This window comes from Phyllostomus hastatus, unplaced genomic scaffold (genome assembly GCF_019186645.2).
Source record: "Phyllostomus hastatus isolate PE091 unplaced genomic scaffold, TTU_PhHast_1.1 phas_scaffold_442, whole genome shotgun sequence".
Taxonomy (NCBI): domain Eukaryota; kingdom Metazoa; phylum Chordata; class Mammalia; order Chiroptera; family Phyllostomidae; genus Phyllostomus; species Phyllostomus hastatus.
Genome location: NW_025334030.1, coordinates 4,075,442 through 4,100,405, shown reverse-complemented (window position 1 = coordinate 4,100,405; position 24,964 = coordinate 4,075,442). Strand labels below are relative to the sequence as shown.

At 39.9% G+C, this 24,964-nt stretch overlaps 1 protein-coding gene across 2 annotated transcripts in view; it reads right to left on the bottom strand.

The window, feature by feature from the left end:
* The window catches only part of ADCY9 (adenylate cyclase 9), a 160,154-nt gene that overhangs the window by 54,516 nt on the left and 80,674 nt on the right, over positions 1–24,964 (bottom strand). The gene's annotated exons all lie outside the window — the stretch shown is intronic.

The window sequence follows — 24,964 nt, the reverse complement described above, 5'->3', positions numbered from 1 at the left end:
AAAAAATGGGCAAAGGATCTGAATACATCTCTCCAAAAAGGGCATACAGATGGCCAATAGACATATGAAAAGATGTACAACACCACTAATTGTCAAAGAAATGCAAATCAAAACCACTATGAGATATCACCTCAGACCTGTTAGAATGGCTACTATCAATAAATCCACAAATGACAAGCATTGGCAATGATGTGGACAAATGGGAACCCTCGTGCACTGTTGGTGGGAATGAAGATTGGGGCAGCCACTGTGGAAAATAGTATGGTCTTTACTCAAAAAATTAAAACTGGAACAGCCTCATGACCTAGTGATTCCACTTCTGGGGACTTACTCAAAGAAACACAAATACTAATTCAAAAAAATATATATGCACCCCTATGTTCATTGCAGCATTATTTATAATAGCCAAGATATGGAAGCAACCCAAATGCCCATCAATAAATGAGTGAATAAAAAAAGTTGTGATACACACACAAACTCATACATGAATGTTATTCAGCCATAAAAAAGAATCTTACCATTTTTGACAGCATGTAAAGACCTAGAGGATATTATGCTCAGTGAAATAAGTCACTTAGAGAAAGACAAATACCATAGGATTTTACTTATACGTGGAATCTAAAGAACAAGATAAACAAAGCTGAAACAGACTCATAAACACAAAGAGTGAACTAACTGGTGGTTGCCAGAGAGTCAGGGGACTGAGTAAAAAAAGGTGAAGGGATTAAGAGGTACAAATTGGTAGTTACAAAATATTCAATAGGGATGTGAAGTACAGCATAGGGAATACAGTCAATAATATTGCAATAACTATGTATGGTGCCAGGTGGGTACTGAAAATATCACGTGGAACACTTTCAAAGTGTATGACTGCTTATCCACTATGCTGCACAGTCCAGATGTATCCAATATGCAGTCCCTCTGAGCTACATGCAGTTCAGGAGGGCAATGAATGTGGCCAAACACAAAATCATACATTTACTTAAAACATTATGGGATTTTTTGTGATGACATGTTGCAATGTATTTAATGTGTGGCCCAAGGCAACTCTTCTTCTTTCAGTGGGCCCAGAGATGGCATAAGGTTGGACAACCCTGAAAAAACAATAAAATAATATTGAAAGTAAACTATAATTAAAAAACAAAAAGTAGATATTCCAACAAATAAGGAAGATAATCTCTAAAAATAAGAAAACAGGAGAGCTTGGAAACATGAAATATTTCCAAAAACTACTTAAAATGGGTTGAAAATTGGTTCAAAAATTTAATTCAGGACTTTTGGTCAAGATGGAAGCATGGGTATAGACATCTTACCTCCCCATACAACTATAACAAAAATTACGTGACTACAAAACAAATACCTCTCAGAATTGTCAGAAAATCAAGCTGTATGGAAGTCTGAAAACCAAGGATTTAAAGAAACCAGAGTCATCATGATGGGTAGGAGGGGTGGAGACACAAAAACGAACAGACAGTTGCAGAGTGGTATGGAAACATGGAATGGGTGGTCCCACATTCACGTGTGGTGGATAAAAATCGGGAGGGATACCTTGGGAGCAAGGGGATCCCAGCCCCAGACCAGACAATACAGCCCAGGGTTCCAGTGTCAAAAAATAAGTCCCCATAACTTCTGGCTGTAAAGCCAGTGGGGGTTGGGGTGGCAGAGAACTGCAGGATTCTCAGGAGACTCCTCTAATAGGGCCCACAGTGGACTTAGGACTTTTGCAGATTCAACCCCTCTGGGATTCAGTGCCAGGGCAACAGCTGGAAGGGCACCAGTGGCATATAGGGAGAAACTGAAGTGACTGGCAACAAGTCAAGTGCTAGGAGACAGCTTCCTCCTGGGAAAAACTCCAGAGGCCAAGCAGCAGCCATTGTTCCCTCTCTGAGCCCTCCCCAACACAGAGCCACAGAGCAGTGACATGGGTTGTCCTGCCCTGGCTATTACCTAAGTCTCCACCCCATACAAATGACAGGTGTGCTTTTCTACATAGGCCATGGTACTAAGATAGGGACTCAAACCAGCTCTACCTACCACACAGAAATGAACACAGGGAGGTTGCCAAAATGAGGAGACAAGGAAATGTGGCCCAAATGAAAGAACAGAACAAAACTCCACCAAAAGAATGAAGTGAAATGGAGATAAGCAACCTACCAGATGCAGACAGAGTTCAAAACACTGGTTATCAGGATGCTCCAGGAACTCACAGGGTACTTCAACAGCATAGAGAAGACCCAGGCAGAAATGAAGGTTACATTAAGTGAAATACAGAAAAATCTATTGGGAACTAACAGTGGAGGGGATGAAGCCAAGAATCAAATCAATGATGTAGAACATAAGGAAGAAAACAAGCATTCAATCAGAACAGCAAGAAGAAAACAGAATTCAAAAAGCTAAGGATAAGCTAAAGAGCCTCTGTGATGTCTTCAAATGTACCAACATCTGAATCATAGGGGTGCCAGAAGGAGGAGAGGAAGAGCAAGAAATTGAAAACTTAAAAAATAATGAAAGAAAACTTTCCTAATTTGGTAAAGGAAATAGACATATACATCCAGGAAGCACAGAGTCCCAAACAAGATGGACACAAAGAGGACCACATCAAGAAGCATAAAATGTCAAAGGTTGAAGATAAAGAGAGACTCTTAAAAGCAGCAAGAGAAAGTAGAAAAGTTATCTACAAAGGAGTTCCCATAGGACTGTCTGCTGATTTCTCAAAAGATACTTTGAAGGCTAGAAGGGACTGGTGAGAAGTATTCACAGTGATGAAAAGGAAAGACCTACAACCTAGATTACTCCATCCAGCAAAGTTATCATTTAGAATTGAATGGCAGATAAAGTGCTTCCTAGACAAATTAAAACTAAAGGAGTTCATCATCACCAAGCCATTATTATATAAAATGTTAAAGAGAATTATATAAGAAAAAGAAGATAAAAACTATGAACAGTAAAATGACAATAAATTCACAACTATCAACAATTGACTCTACAAAAATAAACTAAGCAAACAAGCAGAACAGAATCAGAATCACAGGTGATAATTTGGGAGGTTATCAGTTAGGAAAGGAGGAGAATGGGGGGAAAAGTACCCTCAAGTACAAACTGGTAGGTACAGAATAGACAGGGAGATGTTAAGAAAGTATAGAAAATGGAGTAGCCAAAGAACTTATATGTATGACCCATGGACATGAACTAATGGGGAATTGCTGGAGGAAATGGGGGTCCAGGTGGAGGGGGTCAAGGGGGGAAAATTGGGACAACTATAATACATAATCAATAAAACATATTTTTAAAAAGTCTAATTCAGAGCTGATCTGTACAAAGCTCAATCTTGCTTGACATATATTATTCCTTAAAATGTTTTAAATGTGAATATGTATAAGATATGCCATATTTTCCACTTTTTAATCCCTTAAATTTTACTATATGATACCTAAAAGCAGTTTGTAAACTGAACACCAAACTCTCTGATCTTTCACACCCATTAAAAGCAACACATGTAGTAAACACACGACTGAACAAATTACCATTTCGTGGGGGGTTCTCTCTGACTCCATGGAGCATGAATGTTTCACTAGGCACACAGCCACAATGCTAATAGGATTTGGCACAAACTGATGAAGCCAAGGCAGGGAAAGGTGTTTCAGGAGCAGTGTTATTGTACTGCCCCTTCTGCTAAGGCCTCAGCCATCGGCAAAATTGAAAAGCAGATAAACTCACTCCAGTCACCTTGGGCCAACTTCTCTCCTTCTGCCCCTCAAGAATCCCACTGCCTCCAGGGTCCCTTCTCTCCTGCCAACTTACTGTCAGAATGTCCACAGCAGTCCATGTGATTTCGGGTCTTTTTATTTTTTTTTATTTTAATCTTTGTTCAAGTACAGTTTTCTCCCTTTTACTCCCATTGATTTCAGGTCTTATGAGCACTGTGAAATCACATGTGATGTGGTTCTGAGAGCACCAGGGACCACGCCCTGCCCATACTTCTACAAGCTACTCATGGTCAAGGAATTCATGCCAGCAGCTGGCTGACATAAATTGTGCCTTCCCAAATACAGGTGACAATATATGGTCCCCCAGTGATCCCAGAAATTCCTGTATCACCAACACCCAAAGTATCTGACAAGCACTGCATGATGGTGCCTCCACACCAAAGTGGCAGGTCCCAGTGGCAAGCTCTGCCTCCTCTGGGGATCATCATGAATCATGACATTCCTGTTGGTTCCTTTTAATTCCTTTAAATCCCCTGAGGACTCATAATAACACCTTCTAGAAACCAGAGGGTGAACCACAGGTCCTCAGCCTGATCAGACTCAATGACTCCTTTTTATTACATTTTGATTACATATGTAATTTGTAATGTTCTCTTTACCATCCTGAATAAAATTAAATTCATGCACAATATATAACATTTAATCTCTGAAACCATCAAAAACACCTCTGACAAGTTCCCAAACACCCCTCCATGTACCCTTTCATCAAGATGCCTTATTATACACAAGTGGGTGTCTGGCAAAGGCAGGGCAGTGGCACAGCCCCTATGCTCCAAGAGTGGCTATAAGTCCCGATAGTCCCCTACCCATCTTATTCCCTCCCAAGAGAGAAACAGTTTGAAGGATATCTGAAATACTCAAGAATCCACAATATTCCATGTGTACATCTATGCTGTAATTGTATATATAAAAAATGGATTTTTGTGTATGTATCTGCAGCAATTTAAAAGAAAAAGATTTCTTGAGGACTTCTGGGCAAGCTGGTGGCATGGGCAGACATGGCTCACCTCTTTACACAACCACATCAAAATTACAACTAAAATATACAACAACCATCACTCAGAACCATCAGGGATCTGGATGAATGGAAGTCTGACAACTACAAACTTGAGATGAACAGAAGTCTGATAACTATGGAATTAAAGAAATCACATCCATTCAGACTGGTAAGAGGGACAAAGACAAGGAAAGGGCTACTCCCAGAAAAGAGAATCCAGAATTTTTATCCATGTGTGATGGATAAAAATTTTAGGGAGGGATATCTCAGGAGTGAGGAGTTCCAGCCCCACACCAGGCCCCCCAGCATGGGGTTCCAGTGCTGAGTAGGTTAAGTCCCCACAACTTCTTGCTGCAAAAACCAGCAGGGATTGAGATGGTGGAAGAAACTTCTGGAGTCCCAAGCAGTTCCTCTTAAAGAACCCACACACAGATTCACCTACTCAGACTCACTACATTTGAGCTCCAGCACTGGGGTAAGCAGTTTGAATGGCATCAGTGGTATCTAGGGAAAAACTGAAGTGTCCGGTATCAAGGCAAACAGGAGCCATTGTCCCTTTTCTAAACCCTCCCCTCACAGAGACAGCAAGCTGGGGCCATATCTGAGACTCCATCAACCTGGCTAACACCATTTGACCTGCCTTGGAGATCCCCAGAGACTCTGCCCCAATTTACAGACCCACCCAAGCAGCTTTTCCTTAACCGTGGCTAGTTTTGGCTCCTAAATCCAAACAAACAAGCAACAACTGGCTTCAGTGAGCCCTAGCGGCAGCCACATTAGATTCACAGCTGGGCTTCGCCTGGAAATCTTCAAGTCCAGCACAAGTAGAGGCCATCTCAGATTTCTTTACAGCTCAGGCAGGGTGCCTGGGGCATAACACAGGTGGAGGTTGATCTTGGCCTGTACCACCTGGGAAACCCCAGGGCCCGCTCACCCAGTGGACTGCTATAGACCATGTCAGAGCACTCACCCTGACCCTGCACAGTTGATCCTCCATGGAAGGCAGAAGTTGGTGGTCAGTAGTCATAGCCAGTCCTTGTAGCTGACTGGCCTGGGTAAATCCCTTCAACTGACCTGCCAACAGAAATCAAGGCTCAACTATAAGAGGAGGTTGTACTCAGCCCACACAAAGGGTGCACCTTGAGTACCCAGCTTCGGTGATAGGGGAAGCCCTGTCGTTGGACCCTATGGAGCACTGTGGACCGTACAGAACACCTGCCACATTGGACCACACTACCAAGAAACGGAGCCAAAGCAGCTCTACCTAATACATAGAAACAAACACAGGGATGCTGCCAATGTGAGGAGACAAAGAAACATGGCCCAAATGAAAGAATAGACGAAAATTCCAGAGACAGAGCTAAATGAAATGGAGATAAGCAATCTATCAGATGCAGAGTTAAAAACACTGGTTATAAGGATGCTCAAGGAACTTAATGAGGACCTCAGCAGCATAAAAAAAAATCCAGTCAGAAATGAATGATACACTAATTAAAATAAAGAAAAAGTTACAGGGAAAGAACAATAGAGTGGATGAAGCTGAGAATCAAATCAATGATTTGGAACACAAGGAACCAAAAAACAGTCAACCAGAACAAGAAGAAAAGAGAATCCAGAAAAATGAGTATACTGTAAGAAGCCTCTGGGACAACTTCAAGACATCCAACATTTACATCATAGGGATGCCAGATAGAGAAGAGAAGAGCAAAAAATTGGAAATCTATTTGAAAAAATGATGAAAGAAAACTTCCCAAATTTGGTGAAGGAAACAGACATGCAAGTCCAGGAAGCACAGAGTCCCAAACAAGATGGATGCATAGAGGCCCACTCCCAGACAAATCATAACTAAAATGTCAAAGGCTAAAGATAAAGAGAGAATCTTCAAAGCAGCAAGAGAAAAGAAGTTAGTTACCTACAGGGGAATTCCCATAAGACTGTCTGCTGATTTCTTAAAAAAACTTTGCAGGCTATAAGGGATTGGAAAGAAATATTCAAAGGCATGAAAAGCAGGGGCCTACAAACAAGACTGCTCAACCCAGCAAAGATATCATTTAGAATCAAAGGGCAGATGAAGAGCTTCCCAGACAAGAAAATAATTAAAGGAGTTCATCATCGCCAAATCACTATTATATGAAACATTAAATACACTTTTTTAAGAAAAAGAAGATGATCAAAACTATGAACAAGTAAGTGGTAATAAATACATATCTATCAACAATTGAATCTAAAAAACAAACCTAAGAAAACAAGAAGAACAGAGACAGAATCATGGACACCAAGAAAGTTTTGATGGTTGCCAGATGGGAAGGGGTGCAGCAGAATGGGTGAAGAGGTGAGGGGATTAAGAAGTACAAATAGGTAGTTACAGAGTAGCCATGGGGATGTAACGTACAGTGTAGGAAATAGAGTAGCCAAAGGACTTATATGCATGATCCATGAACATGAACAATGGTGTGGGGATTGCCTGAGGGAGTAGGGTGTGCTGGGTGGAGGGGGGCAGAGGGGGAAAAATCAGGACTATAATAGCATAATCAATAAAATATAATTTTAAAAAGAAATATTTAAAATTAAGATCTTCAAAAATGTATTTACCAAAATGTATGTAAATATACTGACTATATCTTTAAAAAATAAAATAAAAAGATTTCTTAACTTATTCTATTCATTCTTTCAATAGGTATTGAGCTCCTATAATCTGCCAAGATTGAGGGTAGGACTATTATAAATGCTAAAAATACATAATATTTGACTATGTCTTACTAATGTTAGTACCTACAAGTAAGATGAAGACCTAGCATAAAGGGCATTCAAATACATGAGGAACCAAATTACATCTATGCAACAGTGGTCCATTTGCAAGTAGCATGAACATCAAGGAAGGGCAAAATGGAGCACTGCACATACTGGGAAATTCTCTAGAGACTGAATTATATAGTTAACTTTCCTTACACAATAAGGAACAAGGAATTGTTTATTGATTCTATCTGAGTACCAGCTATATGCTATGCTAGACACTAAGATAAAACTATGAGCATGATATTCACCATTCCTGACTCAATGAAACTAGATTAAACAATTGCACTAATCACCATCTGTGAATAAGGCCCATAAAGAAAACTAAAGGTTTCTGCAACACAGAACAGTAGTTAGTGGGGAGCTAGTTTGGATATAGGTGCCAGGGAAGACCTCAAAGAACTGGTGTCAAAGTGGAGACCTCAATGATGAGAAAAAGCTGATCATGTTGTGGGCCTGAGGAAGACAATACTGGAGAGAGGGACTGGTGTGTGTGGAAAAGATCATCATGTCTTCACCTGACTGAAAGGGAGTAAGTGTGGCATTCTCCATCAAGAACATTCTGAGTTATGTGCTAGGCCTGCGGAAGGCCTCAGCAGAGCTTTAAGCGTGGGAGCACACACAATCCTATATTCTTTTTTTAAATATATTTTTCCATTTTAATTTTTAAGAACTTTTTAATTTGAACTAGTTTTAAACACACAGGAAAGTCACAAATATTGTGCAAGAAATTTCTGTATATTCCTCACCCCACGTGCCCTAATGTTAATGTCTTAACTCTACTATATCAAGCACAGAAAAATAATCAAGAACAGGAAATTCACACAGTAAAATATTATTAACTCGACTACAGACTTTATTTAAGTTTCACCATTTTTTTCGTCTGACTTTAGTTCCAGGATCCTATCTAGGGTCCCACATGGATGGCTTGCTTTTTAAAATACCCACTCAGGCCCTGGCTGGTGCGGCTTAGTGGATTGAGTGCCAGCCTGCAAACCTAAAGGTCACCAGTTTAATTCCCAGTCAGGGCATGTTCCTGGGTTGTGACCAGGTCCCCAGTTGGCCCAGGGGGGCTGGGAGGAAATCAATGTTTCTCTCCCTCTCTTTCTCCCTCCTTTCCCCTATCTTTAAAAGTAAATAAATAAAATCTTTTAAAAACAAACAAACCTCTCAGCTATAGGTGGTAAATGGCTTGGGAGGCTTCAAAAGTAGTAGTAGAGACTTCCAGCCAAGATGGAGGCATAGGTAGATGCACTGTGCCTCCATGCACAACCAAAATAAGGACAACAACAATTTAGAAACAAAAAAACAACCAGTACAGAAGTCCGTCAACCAAGGAGTTAAAATAGACACATTCATCCAGACCGGTAGGCGGGGTGGAGTCAGGCGGCTGGGTGGAGAGGAGTTGGAGCAAAAAAAGGTGGTGGCTGGCAGACCCTGGGCATGGGTGGCAGCAAGCAGACTCAGTGAGGCAGCGGATTGAAGAGAGATGCAGCGTGCAAGGTGGCTGGTGGACCAGGTGATCTCACACTTGTACTCAGATAAACCAGGCCAAACTGGGGAGTGAGACAGACTATGCAGCCTAGAGCTCCTGTGGGGGAAGTGAAGCCTCAAAACCAATTGAGGACACCCGTGGGGGCTGAGGTGCTGGGAGAGACTCCCAGACTCACAGGAGAGTTTGTAGGAAAGACCCACAGGGTCCTAGAACGTACACAAGTCCACCCTCCCGGAAGCCAGCACCAGAAGAGCCCAGTTTTCTTGGGGCAAGTGGAGGAAATGACTGAAATCCAGCAGAGAGCAGAGCAAGCACCATGATTCCCTCTGAGATCCCTCCCCCACAAACAGCATCACAACCCAGCAACTGGGTTGCCCCGCCCTGGTGAACACCTAAGGCTCCGCCCCTCACTACATCACAGGTGCATCAAGACAAAAAAAAATGGCCCAAACAAAAGAAGAGATCAAAGCCCCAGAACAAATACAACTAAGCACCGAAGAGACAGCCAACCTATCAGATGCACAGTTCAAAGCACTGGTGATCAGCATGCTCACAGAATTGGTTGAATTTGGTCACAAATTACATGAATAAATGAAGGCTACACTAAGTAAAATAAAGGAAAATGTACAGGGCACCAGTAGTGATGGGAGGGAAACTGGGACTCAAATCAATGGAGTGGACCAAAAGGAAGAAAGAAACATACAATCAGAAAAGAATGAAGAAACAGGAATTCAAAAAAAAAAAAAGGAGAGGCTTAGGAACCTCCAGGACATCTTTAAACGTTCCACCATCCGAATTATAGGGATACCAGAAGGGGAAAAGGAAGAGCAATAAGTGGAAAAGATATTTGAACAAATAATAAAGGAGAACTTCCCCCACCTGGAAAAGGAAATAGACTTCCAGGAAGTCCAGGAAGCTCAGAGAGTCCCAAAGAAGGTGGAACCAAGGAGGGACACACCAAGGCACATCATAATTACATTAGCCAAGGTGAAAATGAAGGAGAGAATCCTAGAAGCAGCAAGAGATAAGGGGACAGTCACCTACAAAGGAGTTCCCATCAGACTGTCAGCTGATTTCTCAAAAGAGACCTTACAGGCAAGAAGGAGCTGGAAAGAAGTATTCCAAGTCATGAAAGGCAAGGACCTACATCCAAGATTGCTCTATCCAGCAAAGCTTTCATTTAGAATGGAAGGGCAGAGAAAGTGCTTCTCAGATAAGATCAAGCAAGTTAAAGGAGTTCATCATTACCAAGCCCTTATTTTATTAAATGTTAAAGGGACTTATTTAGCCCTAGCTGGCATAGCTCAGTGGATTGAGCGCGGGCTGTGAACCAAAGCATCGCAGGTTTGATTCCCAGTCAGGGCACATGCCTGGGTTGCAGGCCATGACCCCCAGCAACCGCACATTGATGTTTCTCTCTCTCTTTCTCCCTCCCTTCCCGCTCTAAAAATAAATAAATAAAATATTTTTTAAAAATCTACACTTAAAAAAAAGGACTTATCTAAGAAGAAGATAAAAAACATGTACAGTAAAATGACAGCAAACTCACAATTAGTAACAACCACACCTAAAACAAAAAAAAAGAACAAACTAAGCAAACAACTAGAACAGGAACAGACCCACAGAAAGGGAGATCACATGGAGGGTTATCAATAAGGGAGTAGGAGGAGGAGAGATGGGGAAAAGGTACAGAGAATAAGTAACATAGATGGTAGATAGAAAATAGATAGGGGAGGGCAAGAATAGTATGGGAAATGTAGAAGCTAAAGAACTTATAAGTATGATACATGGACATGAACTAAAGTGGGGCAATGTGGGTGGAAGAGGGTGTACAGGGTGGAGGGGAGTGGAGGGGGGAAAATGGGACAACTGTAATAGCATAATCAATATATATTTTAAAAAAAAGGCAGTAGTAGGGACTCATTCTAATGTTGTTGCTGTGGTCCAGGACAAAGGTTTAAGAGTGGCCCAGCCTAGGGCAACAGTGGGATAGAAGCAGACAGATTCAGGATAAAATGTCTGGGCAAAATTAACAAGATATGCTTACAGACCAGATGTAGGGGTGAGACAAAGGGGCAAGGATAACTCTCCAGTTCTGCCTTCAGTGAATAAATGGGTGATGATACATTTACTGGATGAGTAAGACCAGGGGAAGTAAAGGTTTTAGGGTCAAGATGGGAAGCTCAGTTTTGGATGCCAGTGAAATTCCTAAGTAAAGATGTCAGTTGAGACAGCCATATCATCCCATTCAGAGAGGAGAGCCAGGCTAGAGATGGGATGTCACTACTACCACCCACAGAGAGGATGACAAAAGAGAGGGCCAGGAAATAAATGTAAGGATCTTTACCATCATGAAACAGTGGGGGAGGGGATCCAGCAAAGAAGTCCAATGACAAGAGGGGTCAGAAGACAGTCCTACAAACAGGATGAAGACTGTCAGTACCATGCAAGTAGTGATGCACTGGAGTGATGGCATTACAGGTCAGCCTGGTGGGCTGACCGTGAGTGGAGAAGTCAAGAAAGCATGTGTGGTCAATTCTTTAGAGAATTCTGACCATGAAGTATGGCAGAGAAATGGGGTAATGTGGCACCTGAGAAGGTATGCACAGGGCAGAGATGCTAAAGAATGTTGTGGGCTGGTGGAATGGTCCAGGAGAGGGGTGGGATTAAAGATGCGGTAAAAGGAAGGTAGCTAAATGAGAAAAGTTGCTTCAGAGAGAAGGGAGAACCCATAAATCAAGTGAAGGGACTGGACACTACCAAAAGGAGGCAAACTTCTGTAAAGAAAAGAAGAAAAAATAGACACACCTATTTATAGACTTTGAGAGAAGGAGAGGTTCCATTTGCTTTGGTGGGAATGAGAGTAGGAAAGTAGGACTCGAGATACGGCTGTTGCTGAGAGGGTGTCACATCAAGTGATATGAGCCTCAGGCTGGTATAGATGCTCTCCAGGGAAACTGCCTAGTCTCTGAGAAGATGGTGCTACCAGCCAGACAAACGACAGTGGGAGTTAGCTCTTCCAGAAAAGCACTAAGGAGGCAAAGACATAGCAAAGGCACAACTAAGGCGCTCAAATAGCTGTTGAATAAATATGTAAATGAATGAATGAATAGATGAGTTGATGCACCAATTAATCAATTCATAAATTAAAGCCTATTATGAAAGTAAAGCAAGAGGAGACAGGAGTGTGGAATAATGTGATATGCCTTAAATGCCTGGAAATGAATACTGTGTATGGAGAACTCTTATGGTGAAACAATAAAACATGAAATAACCCAATTTTTTTAAAGTAAAAGGTATGAATACACAGTTCTCCAGAGAAGATATACAAATGCCTGATACAGCACATGAAAAAATATTCAACATCCTTCGCCATCAGGGAAACAGAAATCAAAACCACAATGAGATATCACTTCACACCCACCAAGATGGCCATAATTAAAAAGAAAGACACTAACAAGTGTGAACAAGGATAAAGAGAAATGCAATCTTCATATACTACTAGTGAGATGTAAAATGGTGTAGCCACTGTAGAAAACACCCTGGCAGTCCTTCAAAATGTTAAAAAGAGAATTACCATATGAGTTACCAATGATTCTTCTCCTAGGTATATATCCAGTAGAAATGAAAACATATGTCCACACAAAAATTTGTACACTGATACTCACAACAGCATTATTTGTAAGAGCTGAAATATGGAAACAATCCAAAGGTCCATCAACTGATGGTCTACCCATACAGTGAAATATTATTCAGCCATAAAAATAAATGAAGTTTTTTTTTGAAGGCCTAATTGGGTTTATTCAATGATCCATGAATTGGGCAGCATCCCACCTAGCAAACAGAAAGGAGCTCTGAGGAGCTGTACAAAATGAAAGTTTTTTTTATAGGCAGAACGAAGCAGGGAAATGAAGTTATTCTAGCAAAGAGTGAATTGTTTCAGGCAAGGCCACCTTGCTTTGAAGGAAGGTGAAGGTCTATCAGGCAAATAACCTCACTAGTGCTGACCAGATAATTCCAGACTGGTTAAGATCGCATTCCTGGGGGAGGTTGAAACTATAGTTAGGTAGTATTAAGCTTTGGTTTGGTGATATGGGCTTAGCACAGATGACTTCATTTTGGGCCTATTTCTTTTTTAACAATGGTGTGGGTAATCAGGCATTTAATAAGGGGGTTTCAGGTTTTTTAAAAGACTTTATTATTTATTTTTAGAGGAAGGGGCAGGAACGGAGAAAGGGAGGGAGAGAAACATCAATGTGTATTTGCCTCTTGCACACCCCCTATTAGGGAGGGACCTGACCCACAACACAGGCATGCACGCTAACTGGGAATCGAACCAGCAACTCTTTGGTTCACAGGCCAGCACTCAATCCACTGAGCCACATAGGCCAGGGCTAATAATGGGGGTTTCTATGGAAATAAATGAAGTTTTGATTCATGTTAAAACATGGATAAACCTTGACCCTTATGCTAAGTGGAAAAAGCCAATCATGAAAGATCATATACTATATAATTCCCTTTCTATGAAAAGTCCTGAGAAAAAAAGCAAGCAGGAAGACTTGTGTTATAAGACCAATGTTCTTAGAAAGCTATGGTGGTTAAGACAGTAGAATATTGCCATAAGGAAGAGCAGACAAATAAAGAGTGAAGAGTGTAGAAATAGATTCACACATATGGACAAAATTTATGACAAAAACAACACTATAGAGCATAGGGAAAAGAAGGCCTTTCCAAAAATTGTGTTCAGTTCAGAGAGGATATCTGGCACTTCCTTTGCAGACACCCCCAAGGTCCTGGGCTGGTAAATATATGTATGATAAAATATTCAAGATCATTAGCTATTTAGAAAATGCAAATTAAAACCATAAGAGGTCACTGCACACCTAGCAATATGACAAAAATGAAAAATACAATATTAAGTGCTTATCAGCACTTTTTCAGAGTGCTGATAAAGGGGAGAAACAACTGGAATGTTTATATATTGCTGATGGCAATTAACGATGGAGTAAACCACTCTGAAAAAATCTTCAACAAGTAACTTATAAAGCTAAACATACACTGACTATATGCCCCAGGAACTCCAATCCTAGACATTTACCTTTGAGAAATTAAGCCTTGTGTTCACACAAAACACCGTACACAAATATTTGCAGTAACCCTAGTTCATAATTACTAAAACCTGGAAACAATCTAAATATCCTCAAGTGGGTGAATAAATGCACAGTGGTGCATCCAAAGGATGGAATACTGCTCAGAATTACAAGGAATGAACTGCAGATACACAACAACTAAGATGGACCTCAATCTTTCACTATACTAAGTGAAAGAAACCAGTCTACAGAAGGTGGGTCTACAAAGGGATCAACACATGGAAAACATTTGGAGGAGGTGGGCAGAGTTGGATCTATTCTGTATCCTGATGGTACTGGTGGCTACCAAGTCTATACATTTGTTAAAAAATTCATAGAACTATATACCAAAAGAATAAAGTCAATTTACAAATAGAAATTTGAAAAATAAAATTATACAAAAAAGTATTACCATACAACCTTGCAATTCTAATCCAAGTCTCTACTCAGGAAACAAAAAACACCTATCAACACCAAGACTCCTACACAAGTGTCCACAGCAGCTTTATTGTTACAGCCAAGATGTCAAAATAATCCAAATGGACATCAGCTGGTGAATGGAGAAAGAAACTGGAGTTTAGCTATACAATGCAATTTAACTCATCAATAAAAAGGAAACAAATACTGATCCATGTTACAGTATGTATGAACCCCCAAAACAACATCTAAGTGAAAGAAGCCACATACAAAAGTCTACATATCATATAATTCTAATTAGATGAAATGTCTAGAAAAGGCAAGTCTGTAAGGAGAGAAAGTAGATTCCTGGTCATTGGTTTGAGAGCAGGTATTGCAAAGCAAGTGAGCTTGATGGGCCTTGGAGGGTGATGAAAAGGTTCTAAAACCAGATTATAGTGATACTTATATGGCTCTGTAAATTTTCTAAAAGTAAGTGAACTGTACACTTTTAAGAGGTGATTTTATGGTATATAAATTATATCTTAATAAAACTGTTTTTTAAAGTGCTTAAACTATTAGATATCTATTTCTAAATGAACCCTACCTCACAGAATACACACAAAAATTAATTTAACATGGATTATAAAACATAAATTTGAAAACCTAACAATACTTTATTTAGGAAATAATACAGACTAATTTCATGACCTCAGAAGTAGAAGAAGGTATCCTAAATAGAACACAAAAAGCATTAACCTAATAAAGGAAAAGACTATTGAATACTAGGTTGAACCATATGAAATTGCCAACATTTGACCATTCTTATCCATAAAAATGGCAATTTCATAGTTAGAAAGCAAGACCAGAGAGGGAAAAGGTATTAGCCTCACATATAACTAACAGGGCTGGTAGCCTGATTATAAAGAGCTCCTAAAAATCAGTAAGAAAGCAAAACAAAAACAGACCACTCAGTAAAAAAATATGCAAGAACTTCAACAGGCTCTTCACAAAAGAACAAATCCAAATGGCCAACAGACTAAGAAAAGACACTCAACCAGGAAAATGCAAATAAAATTAGGGAGTCAAAAATTAAAGCTATGTAAAGGACCTCCACCAGAGTGGCTAAAATCGGAGAAACTGGCGAGTGCTGGTGAGGATGTAGAGCAAGAAAGACTCTTATTCATACACTGCTGGTGGGAGGAAAAACTGGTAAAGCCACTGGTAAACAGTTTGGTATTATCTATTAATGTTGAAGATACTCTATGACCCAACAATTCCACTCCTAACCATTTATTTACCCATCAGAATTGCATGCAAGTATGACCAGGATACAGTACTGTAGAAGCCAAGATTGGAACAAACCACATATCCATCAGCAGTAGGATGGATAAACAGGTTGTCATGCAGTCATACAGAGAATATGTTACAGTAATGAAAATGAACAAACTCCAACTATAAGCAACAGGGATGAATTTCACAAGCACAATGTTGAGTGACAGAAGCAGCACCAAATAAATACATATTGCAGATTGCATTGGTATGAAAGCCCAACATAGGCAAAACTAATTGATGGGGCCAGAAGTCAGGATGTGGCTACCTGTAGGAGAAAGGAGTAGGTGAGTAGTACTAAGAGGTGCACAAAGGGGAGCTTCTGGGATGCTGACAATGTTCTGTTTCATCAGGGTGCTAGTCATGTAGATGTGTTCATTCTGTGACATATATTCAAAGGTACACTTACAAGTAATTTATGCATCTTTGTGTATGTGTATTAAATGTCAACACAAAAGTTTATTTTTAAAAATGGGCATCCAAATTCTTCAAAAATGTCAACAATAATGAAGACAGGAAAAAAGAAGGCTAGGAAACAGTCCTATATTAAAGAAGATACAGATGTGACAACTAAATGCAAACATGATTCCTGATTAGATCCCGGATGAAAAGAAGAAAAACTCTAAAGGATATATTGGACAATGGGGTAAATTTGTGAACTATATATTTGATAGTAGTATTTTGTTAATGTTAAACTGCTTGAGTGTGATAATTAATTTTGTCTCTACAGGAGAATGTCCTTGTTCTTAGGAGAAACATGCTGAAGAATTTAAGGATGCAAGGTCATGATGTTTGGTTCAATGGCTCAGGAAAGAAAAGAGATACACACATACAACATATTCATGTGCATTACACTATGCTTCCAACTTTTCTATAGGTCTGAAAATTTTCAAAATAAAAAGTTGGTAAAAAAAAAAAAGCAAAAGCAAACCAAACATCTGGCAAAACCAAACAATCTAAGCCAAGTGTTTAAAAATACACAGTTGGGTAAGAAAATCATAAGAAGAGAAGGATGTGACCCCAGGTCAAGGCAAAACCAAGGGATGGGACAGGAGGGGGTTGTCTGAGTGGCTGACAGTGTTCTCTTTTTTAACCTGACTGGCAGATACAAGGATGTACACTTTATAATAATCAGGTTGTTCATTTGTTTATGTGGCCTTCTGTGCCTGTATTATATTTCATAATTTAATATAATTGTGCTTTTACAAAAGAACAGACAGCGTGCAAAATACAGTTGTGTGTGCAGTGCTGCAGGAGGAAGAAAGCAGCCCAGCCACTGAGCTCCAGGCTACCACAGGTTTGCCACCACACTCTGCCAGCCCCACTGTGCAGCTTCTGCCATGGTTACACAATCATGACAGGGCTTCTGCCTCTTAGCTGCCAAATGTTCTCACAATTTGGCTGCTACAAAAACACACCTAACTTATGCAGCAGGCTGATTTATTAAAGGTGTTGCAAGGTGCTTGTGTGTGTGTGTGTGTGTGTGTGTGTGTGTGTTTTAATGAAACAAAGTTGTTTTCCAGGAAGTTATTTTCCCATAAGTCACATATAAACACTTTCTAAAAAATATTTAAAACTCCCATAGGTTTTGGACCTTAATTCTTTTCTCCTGTTATTGCTACAAAGACAAGAGAAACAAAATATTGTTTGCATCTCCTTGGAATTTAATTCCAAAGGACTGGGTCAGCAGACTCATTTATTGCAGAACTAAATATGCAAGACTCCAAGTTGAGAACAAATTCCCTCTATACAAGGATGGAGGAACCCCTGACAGCCTCTCATGAAGTTTTTTCTTGACAAGCTAACCATGCACTCCAGAGCCAAACTGCCTGCATTCAGACCCCAATTCTTCTACACATAACCTGTGTAACCTTAAGAAAATTACTTATCCTTTTTGTGGCTCAGTTTCTTAATCTGAAAGGACATGATTAACATCACCTACCTTATAGGGTTGTTACCAGGATTAAAAGAGTAAATATTCATAAAGTGCTTGCAACTGTGCCTAGTACATATAAGCATTATATAAGTATTTCTTACAAGTCAATATTCAAATATATGAGAGAAGTGGTGGTGCATGGAAATAATCTGGTTGAACAACCACACTCACAAAATTTGGTTGAAAGAATCAAAGACTATTTGAAAGGAATGAGCTCTAGAGAGAAACGATCTGCTCTAGAATTTAAAAACAGATTCTAGTGTTGCTGTCTGGCTTTAGGTACCAATTTTACCACCTTAAAACTGGCTATTATTTAACACTCTTTCTGCCCTAGTTTACTTGTTTGTAAAATTGGAGCAATGGAAGTTCCTAGTTTACAGGACTGTTGTGAGAATTAAATAATACAGGAAAAATGCCTCACACATAGCAAGCTCTCAATAAATGTTTATAACTATACCAGCATATTTATGTTATGCTGCCCTATAAAATAAATAGGGCTGTGTACCTGATTCTGGCCTATTTAAATATATCCACATTTGGTCAATAATTTAGATGAAGGCATAGAAAAGCTGTTTGCCACATACATGGCAAAGGTATTAAAGGAGCTGCAGGCCTGACAGTTACCCCATGCCAACAAGGTAAGACAGCAGACCAGAGACAATAGGCTTGAGCTACAGTAGTCCCTGATGCTCCTGCACTGACTTTCTGAGTGTGAAAAGGATGTGGCTGCTGCTTCATTTCTGCCTCCTGTATACGTCTTGTGTAAATTGTCTCTTGTGGCTCAAGCTACATACAGAGTTCCCATTTAGTCAAGCTGATACAATATGAACCCACCACAGTCCATCCTTGTCTACTTGGTACATAAATATACCTCTTTTTCACCATAATTAACTTCCAAGTAAAGTCGATCATAAAATCAGGCTCCCACCTAGTACAATGCAACTACTCCTCTTAAACCAAAATCATGCTAACCCTCTCTCCAAGAGGATCCGAAGTCCCTGTATGCTCCTTTCTCTTCTAGCTGAGCTGTTTCCCCTTTGATATCCTGTAGAATGAAGAGAATAACCAGTGTTTTGCCATAAGGCTGGAGAACTTATAGAACCCTAAAACAAAATTATGAAAGTATACTGCTGACCTTGCCAGGTACAGAAGAAAAAAGCATTCATCAGCATACTAAGTGCCAGGAAGTATGTTGATTTGTTTCAGCAATAAAATCACATCTTGGCACGGCAGCTGCAACAGAAGCCACCATGTAGTTAAGTTTATGATAACTCATTGTCATTCTCCAAGGTCTGTCCATATTCTACACAGGCCAATTGGGTAGGTTTAATGGAGATGAGAGGATAAATTACCACCCTAGTATCTTTTAGGTCCTACATGGTGGCACTTATCTCTGCCATCCTTCTAGGAATATGATACTGCTTTTGGTGTACAATTTTGATAGGGAGAGGAAGTTCTACTGGCTTCTACTTGGCCTTTCATATCTTAACAGCCATTACTACAAGGAACCAATATCAGAATTCTGATAGCTGCTAAGTATGCACATTGCAATTATGCATTCTAGAACTCGACAAAGAACCACAAGATAGGTGATAATGTCTTAATAATTACTCAATATATAATATGCAATAATGTATGGGTATTAGATACTATATATTAGTAATTATTCTGAAATTGATAGTAAAGTGACATTAAGTATAACACTGAATGACTGTGCATGCTCACTCAAAAGTTGGCCATACTCATTCATTACACACAATAACAAAACACACGCACATATGTTCTATTACCCTGAGAAGCCTGTGTGTGTGAGAAGCCAATAACATGCATGAGGAGAGAAAGAACTACTGAGCAGCTTCATTTTCTCATGGAATCCTCATTTCTTTCATCCTTCTCAGGGAGATTCACCCTTCCTGGCTTTCTTCTGACTTCATTCCATGATTGCCTCACTAGATCTCCAGCTTCCCAGATCTTGGTCTTACCAGGAACGCAGTCCCCTTTGTCTTCACCAAATACAAGCCAGCTCCTCATAATCTGTGATGTTAAGACTAGAGCTTTGACCTCTCAGTACACAAGATGAACACCCTATATCTTCCACATCTCCCATTAGGTTAATTTTCATCCTCGGATGAACAGACAGCCTTGGAATACAATCCAGGAGATAGTGTTTCTCACAATCATGTCATAGTAAATTCTGGTCCTCTCCAACTTGAGAACTCACAAACATGCCACGTATCTTTACAAGTTTTGTGCATAATGCTTTTGACTACCCTAGGCTACATCTATCAACTGTCTTCAAGCAGAGACCTGTGTACAGAGGGTGTCACACATCACTGAAGAGAAGTTTGTGTTAGAATACAAGAGAACAGACATCAGACTATCAGCTGGTGCTGGAAAGGAAAGAATCGGTTTAAGGCTTTAATCTCATTTTAAAAACCTATGTAACTACACAGCCTTCATAGCATGAAGTCTCCATAGTATCATTTTGGAAAGGATGAACAGAATAGTTAGGTCTTATCCACAAAGCTGCTTTTCTTCCCTGTTCTCTACGACATTCCTCAATCATCCAAACCAGAGGACCCTATGTAACTATATTCTCTTTTTTCTCCCTTGTCATCAAGCCCTATCAAGTCTCCCTGCTGAATCTATCACCTTCGCTCCATCCACTGCCTGAACTTTCATTTCTCTTGGATACTGGCAAATAGCTTCCTGCTAGTCTTACTGCCTTACAGTTTCTCCTCTTTCAAATCACCCTTTACACTGTCACTCAATATATCATGCTCTAAAACCCCCTATAACTGTCCTCTTATAAAAATAACAATAGCAACAACTACACAACTAACATTTAGAGAACACTTGTTTTATGTCAAATATTGTACTAAGCACTTTATACATTTTTGTCACATGTGATCCACACCAGTCCTATGAAGTCTGTACTATTACAAGTTACTGGTAACGATAAAGCATACACTCCAAGGTAGTACAGATTGCTGTTCCAACCCCATCTCCCATGTCCACTATTTTCACCTCTTCCCCATTTACTTGCAGCACAATTTTCCAAACATCCCATACATTGTCACATTTACATACCTCATATTGTCTCCTTGCCTTTTTAGGTGTTCTACTAGTGTTCTAATTCTTGTCTTTTTTAAGCATTCCTATTACACTGAAAAATAATTTGAGTGACAGATTTCATGCTTAAAAATTAAAATTTTACTTTTACTAAATGAAACAACTGAACTTAATATGTTCTTTCATGTTTTAAAAATTTTTGTACCCTTCTGGTTGAAAATTGCTGTAATAACATAGAACTCTGAAATCACAAAGGACTAGTAAATTTTATATACTTTACATACTATAATTTAATGCCATAGTAGTACCAAAAAAAGAAATCTATAAAAAAATTGAATCTCACTTCCAGCCAAGATGGAGGCATAGGTGGACACACTGTACCTCTTCGCACAACCAAAACTAAGGACAACAAAAATTTAGAAACAAAAAAACAACCAGAACAGACAGAAATGAACTGTACAGAAGTCTGACAACCATTCATCCAGACTGGTAAGAGGGGCAGAGTCGGAGGCCTACAGAGAGGGGTCAAAGGGTCGTGGCAGGAAAAAGTGGTGGCTGGCAGATGCGGGTATGCAGGGCACAGGCGGCAGGTGGCGGACCCCAGGCATGCAGGGGCCAGCTGGTGGATCCGGTGGCATATCCCAGGCACAGGAGGCAACGCGAAGACCCAGTGAGGCACCCAAGGCAGCTGGCTGTCTGCAGCCACACATTCGTGCACAGACAAACCAGGCGAAAATGGGCAGTGACACAGGCCATGCAACCCAGGGACCTAATACCAGGAAATAAAGCCTAGAAGCACTGATTGAAAACACCTGTGGGGGTTAAGGTGCTGGAAGAATCTCCCAGTCTCACAGGAGAGCTTGTTACAGAGACACACAGGGTCCTAAAATGTACACAAGCCCACCCTCCCTGAAGCGAACACCAGAAGAACCCAATCTGCTTGTGGGAAGCAGCAGAGGGGACTGAAATCCGAAAGAGAGCAGAGCAAGCATGATTGTTCCCTCTCTGGCCTCACTCCCACATACAGCGTCATAACCCAGCAACTGGGTTGGCCCACCCTGGTGAACACCTAAGTCTCCTCCCCTCACTACATGACTGGTGTGACCAGACACCCCCCCCCAAAAAAAAAAATGGCTCAAACAGAATAAAGTCACAGAGCCAATACTTTTAAGAGACCAAGAGAGAGCCAACCTATCAGATGCACAGTTCAAAGCACTGGTGATCAGCATGTTCACAGAACTGGTTGATTTTGGTCACAAATTTGATAAAAAAATGAAGGCTACAATAAGTGAAATGAAGGAAAATGCACAGGGAACCAATAGTGATGGGAAGAAAACTGGGACTCAAATCAATGGAGTGGACCAGAAAGAAGAAAGAAATATACAATCAGAAAAGAATGAAGAAATAAGAATTCAAAGAAAGGAGGAGAGGCTTAGGAACCTCCAGGACATCTTTAAACATTCCACCATCCGAATTATAGGGATACCAGAAGGGGGAAAGGAAGAGCAACAAGTACAAAAGATATTTGAACAAATAATAAAGGAGAACTTCCCCCACCTGGAAAAGGAAATAGACTTCCAGGAAGTCCAGGAAGCTCAGAGAGTCCCAAAGAAGGTGGAACCAAGGAGGGACACACCAAGGCACATCATAATTACATTAGCCGAGGTAAAAATGAAGGAGAGAATCCTAGAAGCAGCAAGAGATAAGGGGACAGTCACCTACAAAGGAATTCCCATCAGACTGTCAGCTGATTTCTCAAAAGAGACCTTACAGGCAAGAAGGAGCTGGAAAGAAGTATTCCAAGTCATGAAAGGCAAGGACCTACATCCAAGATTGCTCTATCCAGCAAAAGCTTTCATTTAGAATGGAAGGGCAGAGAAAGTGCTTCTCAGATAAGGTCAAGTTAAAGGAGTTCATCATCACCAAGCCCTTATTATATGAAATGTTAAAGGGACTTATCTAAGAAAAAGAAAATAAAAAACATGTACAGTAAAATGGCAGCAAACTCACAATTACTAACAACCACACCTAAAACTAAAACAAGAACTAAGCAAACAACTAGAACAGGAACAGAACCACAGAAATGGAGATCACATGGAGGATTAGCAACAGGGGAGTGGGAGGAGGAGAGAGTGGGGAAAGGTACAGAAAATAAGTAGCATAGATGGTAGGTAGAAAATAGACAGGGGGAGGGTAAGAATAGTATGGGAAGTGTAGAAGCTAAAGAACTTATGACACATGGACATGAACTAAAGGGGGGGAATGTGAATGGCCGAGTGTGTGCAGGGTGGAGGGAAATGAAGTGGGGGAAATGGGACAACTGTAATTGCATAAATCTTTCTTTAAAAGATTTTATTTATTTATTTTTAGAGAGGGAAGGGAGGGAGAAAGAGAGAGAAAGAGAAACATCAATGTGCAGTTGCTGGGGGCTGTGGCCTGCAACCCAGGTATGTGGCCTGACGGGGAATCAAACTTGAGACACTTTGGTTCGCAGCCTGCGCTCAATCCACTGAGCTACACCAGCCAGGGCTTATAAAATATTTTTTAATTTAATTTAGTTAAGTAACCAGAGGACTTAATGCATTTAATGGTTGGTTTAACTAAAATTTCCAGTTACTAGATTCTATGAATATTAATTTTCTAAAAGAGAATGAATATATTAATATTATTTTAGAGAATAATGAGATACCCAAAGAAACCTGGAAAACTTGGCCAGACCAAGTGCTGAGACAAAAGCTATAGCCACCTAGTGAACTAATTCTATGCTACAAAGGCTTTTTTTATAGTATATGATGTGACTGCTTCATCTAGAATATCTGCTTTTTATGGGTTTTCTGGACACAACACAATTTGCATTAAGTTGTTTTGGACAAATCTAATTTTGGTCTGCTTGTTTATCAACTATATGACTTCAGCAGGTAATTTAATGTCTCTGTACTTCATTTCTCTCTTTTATAAAATAGACTAAGAATAGCAAAACTCTACCCCACAGGGTTGCTATAAGAACCACATAATTTCTTATATATAAACATAAAGTTTCATTTTGAGACAATGAAACAAAATCAAAAGAAAAGTCCTTCATTTTATGTAGTGTGGAATCTTTTATTCTTTGCCTAGAATTTCCTGTGCATTGCAATGTCCTATGCAGCACATTGAGAAGTTCAAATAACAAAGTTGCTAAATATCTTTGTGAACTTGAGCTCAAATTCCATGTGCCTCAATTTCTTCCTTTTAAAAAATGAGATCTTTTAACTAGAAGCATCTAAATAACAAAGTGCCTTTTTTTTATCCTCACCCTAGGACATTTTTTTTTTCATTGCTTTTAGAGAGAGGGAAAGGGAGAAAGGAAGAGAGGGAAACATCATCGATGTGAGAGAGAAGCATCGATCGATCCACTGCCTCCTGTACATATCCAGACCAGGAATGAAACCGCAACACTGTTATGTGCCCTGAGTGGAAATCAAACCCATGACTTTTGGTTTACAGGGCATGCTCCAACCAACTTGAGCCACAATGGCTAGGACCAAAGTGCCTTTTATTAATTCGAAAATAAACAAAAATAAAATATAGGATTTATAATATAAATGAATTCTATGATTTGATGGAGCCATTCTGTCCAAGATGTTTGGCAAAGGAAATGTATGATAGGGTTCCTGAATAGTATGACACATTTTAGAGACTTACACTTCTCAGTCATAAGCCAATGGAATCAAGTCATTTAAAATCTAGGCACCAGTGAGAGTGCAGGTTGATATTAACAAACATATTGCATTTAATCTTGAAAACAAAGGTATACAACTGTTTTTTCATGTAAATTGACTTTGTCTCTGGATATTCATGAACCCCAATTTAGAATAATCTATTTTTAAAAGAAAAAACAAGAAAGTACACTTTTGAAACTTAATACATGTAAACAATGTCTCTAGGTTGAGAGCCTACATCTAAATCCTACCAATTTTCCAGGACCCAGCTCAGAGTCTGCTCCAGCACTCTGGACAGGCAGAAGAGCTCTCTCCATCCCGCTTCTGTGGCCCCAGGACAATAGTT